The 9,090-nt window shown below is 50.0% G+C and overlaps 1 pseudogene; it reads right to left on the bottom strand.

Moving 5' to 3' along the window:
* Positions 1-919: 919 nt before the first annotated feature.
* On the bottom strand, positions 920-8,772 carry LOC135537000 (probable E3 ubiquitin-protein ligase makorin-1; annotated as a pseudogene).
* Between the last annotated feature and the right edge of the window lie 318 nt (positions 8,773-9,090).

Raw genomic sequence — 9,090 nt, 5'->3', positions numbered from 1 at the left:
ACCCCCCCCCCTATCATCAGTACATATATCTTACCCCCCCCTATCATCAGTACATATATCTTACCCCCCCCTATCATCAGTACATATATCTTACCCCCCCCTATCATCAGTACATATATCTTACCCCCCCCTATCATCAGTACATATATCTTAACCCCCCCTATCATCAGTACATATATCTTACCCCCCCTATCATCAGTACATATATCTTACCCCCCCCCTATCATCAGTACATATATCTTACCCCCCCCCCTATCATCAGTACATATATCTTACCCCCCCCTATCATCAGTACATATATCTTACCCCCCCCTATCATCAGTACATATATCTTACCCCCCCTATCGTCAGCACATATCTTACCCCCCCTATCATCAGTACATATATCTTACCCCCCCCCCTATCATCAGTACATATATCTTACCCCCCCCCCTATCGTCAGCACATATCTTACCCCCCTATCATCAGTACATATCTTACCCCCCCCTCCATCATCAGTACATATCTTATCCCCCCCATCATCAGTACATATATCTTACCCCCCCCTATCATCAGTACAATATCTTAACCCCCCCTATCATCAGTACATATATCTTACCCCCCCTATCATCAGTACATATATCTTACCCCCCCTATCATCAGTACATATCTCTTACCCCCCTCCATCATCAGTACATATCTTATCCCCCCATCATCAGTACATATCTTACCCCCCCCCATCATCAGTACATATATCTTACCCCCCTATCATCAGTACATATCTTAACCCCCCTATCATCAGTACATATATCTTACCCCCTATCGTCAGCACATATCTTACCCCACCCCCATCATCAGTACATATCTTACCCCCATCATCAGTACATATCTTACCCCCCATCATCAGTACATATTGTGCCCCCCATCATCAGCACATATCTTACCCCATGCCATCCTTGTATTTCTGTATCAGTTTCTGCTTGTCTTCCTTATCCTCCACCCAGTACTCACTGGGGATGACGCAGTTGGACGTTATCCGACACTCTGGACAGGACCTGAGAAGAGAGAGGAGGTTTAGTTGGACGGGACAGGACCTGAAGAGAGAGAGGTTTAGTTGGACGGGACAGGACCTGGGAAGAGAGAGGTTTAGTTGGACGGACAGGACCTGGGAAGAGAGAGAGGTTTAGTTGGACGGAGACAGGACCTGGGAAGAGAGAGAGGTTTAGTTGGACGGGACCCAACACTCTAAACAGCTGTAGTAGTCTCATCTACCTCAATAAGCTGTAGTAGTCTCTGCTCTCTCCTCAATAAGCTGTAGTAGCCTCGTCTTCCTCAATAAGCTGTAGTAGTCTCGTCTTCCTCAATGAGCTGTAGTAGTCTCATCTTCCTCAACAAGCTGTAGTAGTCTCATCTTCCTCAACAAGCTGTAGTAGTCTCATCTACCTCAATAAGCTGTAGTAGTCTCGTCTACCTCAATAAGCTGTAGGAGTCTCATCTTCCTCAACAAGCTGTAGTAGTCCTCATCTACCTCAATAAGCTGTAGTAGTCTCGATCTTACCTCAATAAGCTGTAGTAGTCTCGTCTTACCTCAATAAGCTGTAGTAGTCTCATCTACCTCAATAAGCTGTAGTAGTATTGTCTTACCTCAATAAGCTGTAGTAGTCTTGTCTACCTCAATAAGCTGTAGTAGTCTCATCTTCCTCAATTAAGCTGTAGTAGTCTCATCTACCCTCAATAAGCTGTAGTAGTATTGTCTACCTCAATAAGCTGTAGTAGTATTGTCTACCTCAATAAGCTGTAGTAGTCTCATCTTCCTCAATAAGCTGTAGTAGTATTGTCTACATATTGCAGCATACACTGCTTTGGTTTTAGGTCTATATTTATTTATTGTCATGTGTTCATTGTATTTTTTACTATGTGCTGCAAAAGTAATTGTCCCCTCGGGATAATACACTACTTCCTAACTTGATTATCTTGTCCCTCAGGATAATAACTACTTCCTTACTTGATGATCTTGCTCTCGAACGTCTTGGCGCTCCTCCACTTGCGGATGCACTTGAGGCAGTAGCAGTGGCAGCAGTTGGACAGGATGCCGAGCGTCTCTCACTGGGGTTGGCCTTGTCAAACACCACCTCCATACACACGCCACACTGCATGTCCTTACTGCGCTGGATGGCAAACGACAGCTCCATGTCCTTCTCATGGGCCTCGATGCAAGCCTGAAGAGGAACAAAGGTATAGCTAACCACTAATGCATTATGAAGCCTGGGGGGGTGTGTACTAAAGGTATAGCTAACCACTATAATGCATTATGAAGCCTGAGGGGGGTACTAAAGGTATAGCTAACCACTATAATGCATTATGAAGCCTGGGGGGGAGTACTAAAGGTATAGCTAACCACTGAATGCATTATGAAGCCTGGGGGGGGGATACTAAAGGTATAGCTAACCACTATAATGCATTATGAAGCCTGGGGGGAGTACTAAAGGTATAGCTAACCACTATAATGCATTATGAAGCCTGGGGGGATACTAAAGGTATAGCTAACCACTATAATGCATTATGAAGCCTGAGGGGGATACTAAAGGTATAGCTAACCACTATAATGCATTATGAAGCCTGGGGGATGGAGGATAAAGGTATAGCTAACCACTATAATGCATTATGAAGCCTGGGGGGGGATACTAAAGGTATAGCTAACCACTATAATGCATTATGAAGCCTGGGGAGACCGTAATACATAAATACAGTATCTGACAGTAAAACAAGGAGACTAAGTACCACACAGCTGAGTTACATTAATTAACGCCTCACAAATGCATCTTGATTTGACCTTGGTGTGTTCTGATGGAGGGGCTGCGTATGTTGACAGGTACAGGTGTGTTCTGACGGAGGGCGTGTGTTGACAGGTACAGGTGTGTTCTGACGGAGGGCGTGTGTTGACAGGTACAGGTGTGTTCTGACGGAGGGGCGTGTGTTGACAGGTACAGGTGTGTTCTGACGGAGGGGCGCGTGTTGACAGGTACAGGTGTGTTCTGACGGAGGGGCGTGTGTTGACAGGTACAGGTGTGTTCTGACGGAGGGGCGTGTGTTGACAGGTACAGGTGTGTTCTGACGGAGGGGCGTGTGTTGACAGGTACAGGTGTGTTCTGACGGAGGGGCGTGTGTTGACAGGTACAGGTGTGTTCTGACGGAGGGGCGTGTGTTGACAGGTACAGGTGTGTTCTGACGGAGGGGCGTGTGTTGACAGGTACAGGTGTGTTCTGACGGAGGGGCGTGTGTTGACAGGTACAGGTGTGTTCTGACGGAGGGGCGTGTGTTGACAGGTACAGGTGTGTTCTGACGGAGGGGCGTGTGTTGACAGGTACAGGTGTGTTCTGGACGGAGGGGCGCGTGTTGACAGGTACAGGTGTGTTCTGACGGAGGGGCGTGTGTTGACAGGTACAGGTGTGTTCTGACGGAGGGGCGTGTGTTGACAGGTACAGGTGTGTTCTGACGGAGGGGCGTGTGTTGACAGGTACAGGTGTGTTCTGACGGAGGGGCGTGTGTTGACAGGTACAGGTGTGTTCTGACGGAGGGGCGCGTGTTGACAGGTACAGGTGTGTTCTGACGGAGGGGCGTGTGTTGACAGGTACAGGTGTGTTCTGACGGAGGGGCGTGTGTTGACAGGTACAGGTGTGTTCTGACGGAGGGGCGTGTGTTGACAGGTACAGGTGTGTTCTGACGGAGGGGCGTGGTGTTGACAGGTACAGGTGTGTTCTGACGGAGGGGCGTGTGTTGACAGGTACAGGTGTGTTCTGATGGAGGGGCGTGTGTTGACAGGTACAGGTGTGTTCTGATGGAGGGTCGTGTGTTGACAGGTACAGGTGTGTTCTGATGGAGGGGTCGTGTGTTGACAGGTACAGGTGTGTTCTGATGGAGGGGCGTGTGTTGACAGGTACAGGTGTGTTCTGATGGAGGGCGTGTGTTGACAGGTACAGGTGTGTTCTGATGGAGGGGCGTGTGTTGACAGGACCGTTACCTTGGTGTGTTCTGATCGCTGTGCGTCGTTGGAGGGATGGAGCACCTGCAGACCGCACATGTCACACACGTCGCCGTGGAGATAGGCACAGTTGAGTCCGTAGCGACACTCCCCCATGGCGGCGTAGGGACACAGAGTCTTCCTCAACTCCTTATCGTCTCCCGCCGGGTCTTTCTCTCGCTCCATCAGAGGACTCATCCCCGAGCCTTCAGACTTCACCGGGTCTGACGAGGGAGGGGAAGAGGAGAGGGAGAGAGGTGAGCGAAAAGGAGAGAGAGTGAGCGAGCCAGACACACACCCTGAATTAAGACACATGGAAACAGTCATCGACTTGGCGCCAACAAAATGGTGTCATTTATTTACCTCATGAGTCTGGTGGTCCTATAAACCAACTTGTAAATAAAAAGATGCTAAAATGCCCCCAAAAGGAAACAAAATCAACCAGAAGTCGCCCTCTCTCACTCACTCACTCACTCACTCACTCACCAGAAAAATACACCTGCTCAGTGGGAGACTGGATTGAGGAGCATTTGGCAGCAGACCAAACAGAAAGGGGATTCTGGGTATTCCAAGATGGCACCCCCATTTCCTATATAGAGACATATTCTGACCGGTGCCCACAGGGGCCAAAAGTACCGACTTAGTAGGTGACTGACAGTACATCATGTCCATCCTACAGGGAGACAGGAGGGACAAACAGAACGTGTCTTATTGACTTAGTAGGTGACTGACAGTATATCATGTCCATCCTACAGGGAGACAGGAGGGACAAACTGAACGTGTCTTATTGACTTAGTAGGTGACTGACAGTATATCATGTCCATCCTACAGGGAGACAGGAGGGACAAACAGAACGTGTCTTATTGACTTAGTAGGTGACTGACAGTATATCATGTCCATCCTACAGGGAGACAGGAGGGACAAACTGATCGCTACATTCCAATCATCCATAAAGGCTTTTCATTTCACACCGCGTCCGGCCACATGGCAGAAGTTGGCAGACTGGCACTGTTGGCATATCAGTGGCTCAAGCTGAGGACACCCTGACAGACTGACACAAACTCACCCTGTCAGCAGTTGGGCTAGCTAAGGACACCATCTGCCTCTCAAATGGAACTCTATTCTGTACAGAGCGCACGGATTAAGACCGTAGTAACTAGGGTGTCCTTTTGACCGTAGTAACTAGGGTGTCCTTTTGACCGTAGTAACTAGGGTGTCCTTTTGACCGTAGTAACTAGGGTGTCCTTTTGACCGTAGTAACTAGGGTGTCCTTTTGACCGTAGTAACTAGGGTGTCATTTTGACCGTAGTAACTAGGGTGTCATTTTGACCGTAGTAACTAGGGTGTCATTTTGACCGTAGTAACTAGGGTGTCATTTTGACCGTAGTAACTAGGGTGTCATTTTGACCGTAGTAACTAGGGTATCATTTTGACCGTAGCTTTGCTCTCCTCCTCCACTTCCACAGTTGAGCTAGCTAAGGATACCAGTCCCAAACAGCCCCCTATTCCCTATACACACAGTGTACAAAACATTAGGAACACCTTTCCATGACATAGACTGACCAGGTGAAAGATATGATCCCTTATTGACGTCACTTGTTAAATCCACTTCGATCAGTGTAGATGAAGGGGAGGAGAGAGGTGGTTTAAAAAATAAAATAAAAATAAGTCTTGAAATGGATTGTGATGTGTGCCATTCAGAGGGTGAATGGACAAGACTAAATATTTCTGTGCCTTTGAACGGGTATGGTAGTAGGTGCCAGGCGCACCGGTTAGAGTCAAGAACTGCAACGCTGCTGGGTTTTTCCAAGCTCAACAGTTTCCTGTGTGAGTCAAGAATGGTCCACCACCCAAAGGACCATCCAGCCAACTTGACACAACTGTGGGGAAGCATTGGAGTCAACATGGGACCAGCATCCCTGGGGAACGCATTGGAGTCAACATGGGACCAGCATCCCTGGGAGCATTGGAGTCAACATGGGACCAGCATCCCTGGGGAAGCATTGGAGTCAACATGGACCAGCATCCCTGGGGAAGCATTGGAGTCAACATGGGACCAGCATCCCTGGGGAGCTAGCACCTTGGAGTCAACATGGGACCAGCATCCCTGTGGAAGCATTGGAGTCCACATGGGACCAGCATCCTGGGGAAGCATTGGAGTCAACATGGGACCAGCATCCCTGGGGAAGCATTGGAGTCAACATGGGACCAGCATCCCTGTGGAAGCATTGGAGTCAACATGGGACCAGCATCCCTGTGGAAGCATTGGAGTCAACATGGGACCAGCATCCCTGGGGAAGCATTGGAGTCAACATGGGACCAGCATCCCTGTGGAAGCATTGGGGTCAACATGGGACCAGCATCCCTGTGGAAGCATTGGAGTCAACATGGGACCAGCATCCCTGTGGGAACGCTTTCCACACCTTGTAGAAGCCAGTAGGGCTGCACGATTAATCAAATTCAGATGGAAATTGCAATACATTGTCTACCCCTGGTGTGGTGCCTAGTTGGTACCTGGGGCCCTCCAGGAACAGGGTTGTCTACCCCTGGTGTGGTGCCTAGTTGGTACCTGGAGCCCTCCAGGAACAGGGTTGTCTACCCCTGGTGTGGTACCTGGAGCCCTCCAGGAACAGGGTTGTCTACCCCTGGTGTGGTGCCTAGTTGGTACCTGGAGCCCTCCAGGAACAGGGTTGTCTACCCCTGGTGTGGTGCCTAGTTGGTACCTGGGGCCCTCCAGGAACAGGGTTGTCTACCCCTGGTGTGGTGCCTAGTTGGTGCCTGGGGCCCTCCAGGAACAGGGTTGTCTACCCCCTGGTGTGGTGCCTAGTTGGTACCTGGAGCCCTCCAGGAACAGGGTTGTCTACCCCCTGGTGGTACCTGGAGCCCTCCAGGAACAGGGTTGTCTACCCCTGGTGTGGTGCCTAGTTGGTACCTGGGGCCCTCCAGGAACAGGGTTGTCTACCCCTGGTGTGGTGCCTAGTTGGTGCCTGGGGCCCCTCCAGGAACAGGGGTTGTCTACCCCTGGGTGTGTGGTACCTGGGGCCCTCCAGGAACAGGGGTTGTCTACCCCTGGTGTGGTGCCTAGTTGGTACCTGGAGCCCTCCAGGAACAGGGTTGTCTACCCCTGGTGTGGTACCTGGGGCCCCCGGGAACAGGGTTGTCTACCCCTGGTGTGGTACCTGGGGCCCTCCAGGAACAGGGTTGTTCTACCCCTGGTGTGGTACCTGGAACCCTCCAGGAACAGGGTTGTCTACCCCTGGTGTGGTACCTGGAGCCCTCCAGGAACAGGGTTGTCTACCCCTGGTGTGGTGCCTAGTTGGTACCTGGAGCCCTCCAGGAACAGGGTTGTCTACCCTGCACTAGCTGAACTGAGCCCTACATTAGTTTGACAGTACACTTTACTGATGAAGAATTTCAACTGAAAGGCTGGTGCTCGCAGAACCTCAGACTTCCCCGGAGATCACAGGGAGACAACATGGCTCTGGGGTTAAGAGAAGCTTTAGCAGCCTGGGTCCTGAATGAGAACCAGCCAGTGGGACAGCAATCACGACGTGGTAAAGACCACCGCGTTGAATGACTGGACCAGACAGGCTGCACCTTGCTATCGGTACGTGTTACATGTTAAGGCACTTTAACTTAATAATTTCAATAATAATAATAATAATAAAGTAATTATGTACAAGTAGGCTTCTGTCACAAGCTTCTGAGACACACTTACCCCTTCCACAATAGTATGGCTGGCCTGGTACAACTCCGCCGCCATAACCCAGTCCCCTGCCCCTGATCCATGAGGGTTCTCTGGGCCGTCTGCCGACTGACCACCCGCCGATCCACTGGGAACGGGGGCTGGAGCGCTGGCGGCGAGGGACGTAGGAGTGAGAAGGGGCGCAGGCGGAGGCAGGGGGTGGCAGCGACGGCACGTCTTCTTTAGAGTGTTCAAACCTGGGAGGGAGGGAGAGAGAGAGAGAGAAGGGGGGAGAGAGAGAGAGAAGGGGGGAGAGAGAGAGAGAAGGGGGGAGAGAGAGAGAGAGAGGGGAGAGAGAGAGAGAGAGAAGGGGAGAGAGAGAGAGAGAAGGGGGAGAGAGAGAGAGAGAGAGGGGGAGAGAGAGAGAGAGAGAAGGGGGAGAGAGAGAGAGAGAAGGGGAGGAGAGAGAGAAGGGGGAGAGAGAGAAGGGGGAGAGAGAGAAGGGGGGAGAGAGAGAGAGAGAGAGAGGAGAGAGAGGGAGAGAGAGGGGAGAGAGAGGGAGAGAGAGGGAGAGAGAGGGGGAGAGAGAGGGAGAGAGAGAGGGAGAGAGAGGGAGAGAGGAGGGAGAGGGAGGGAGAGGGAGGGAGAGGGAGGGAGAGGGAGGGAGGAGGGGAGGGAGGAGGGAGGAGGGAGGAGGGAGAAGGGAGGGAGGGAGGAGGGAGAAGGGAGGGGAGAAGGGAGAAGGGAGGAGGGAGAGAGAGGGAGAAGGGGGAGGTCAGAGAGCAAATGAGACAGGTCAGAGGCAGAGAAAGACGAGACAAAATAATAATTTAAATGATTCAATGTGAAGGTTCTCTTGCAGGGAACTGAACTCATCTTTACAACCAACTTTTAATTGAAGACAAAACTTCACCGTAGCTCCTCAGAACCTTACACTATTGACATATATTTTAATATTTATTTAACATTTAACTAGTTAACTTGTTGGAGATCATTTTATATAGATGGTAAACAGAAGGGGGCCTAATATTGTTATATTGAAAACATAACTCAAAAATCAATCCAAACCTGTGCTGTGGTTCCTCATTACGCAAGACGACTGTTGGTGTTGTCGTTAGAATTATATATATATTATTGGATGTAATGGTATGTTGTTTTGTGGCTGTGTAAAGGCCATTACCTGCCCTCGGACTACGGATGCTAATTAGCTTTTGGCTAACCCCGGGCACACTTACATGGATGTTAAATTATTGTAAAATTGATGTGTGTGCATTGTCCCCTAAAAATGTAGTAACAGTCAACACAGATGTGTATAAAATCCCAACTGAGTAGTGTAGTACTAGTCTACACACTATACAACTCAGTTGGAATTCTATATATAAACATCTGTGTAGATGATAACTAA

The sequence above is a fragment of the Oncorhynchus masou genome, unplaced genomic scaffold (assembly GCF_036934945.1).
Source record: "Oncorhynchus masou masou isolate Uvic2021 unplaced genomic scaffold, UVic_Omas_1.1 unplaced_scaffold_6952, whole genome shotgun sequence".
NCBI lineage: Eukaryota > Metazoa > Chordata > Actinopteri > Salmoniformes > Salmonidae > Oncorhynchus > Oncorhynchus masou.
The sequence above is the reverse complement of the archived record's forward strand: the minus strand, read 5'-3'. Positions and strand labels throughout refer to the sequence as shown.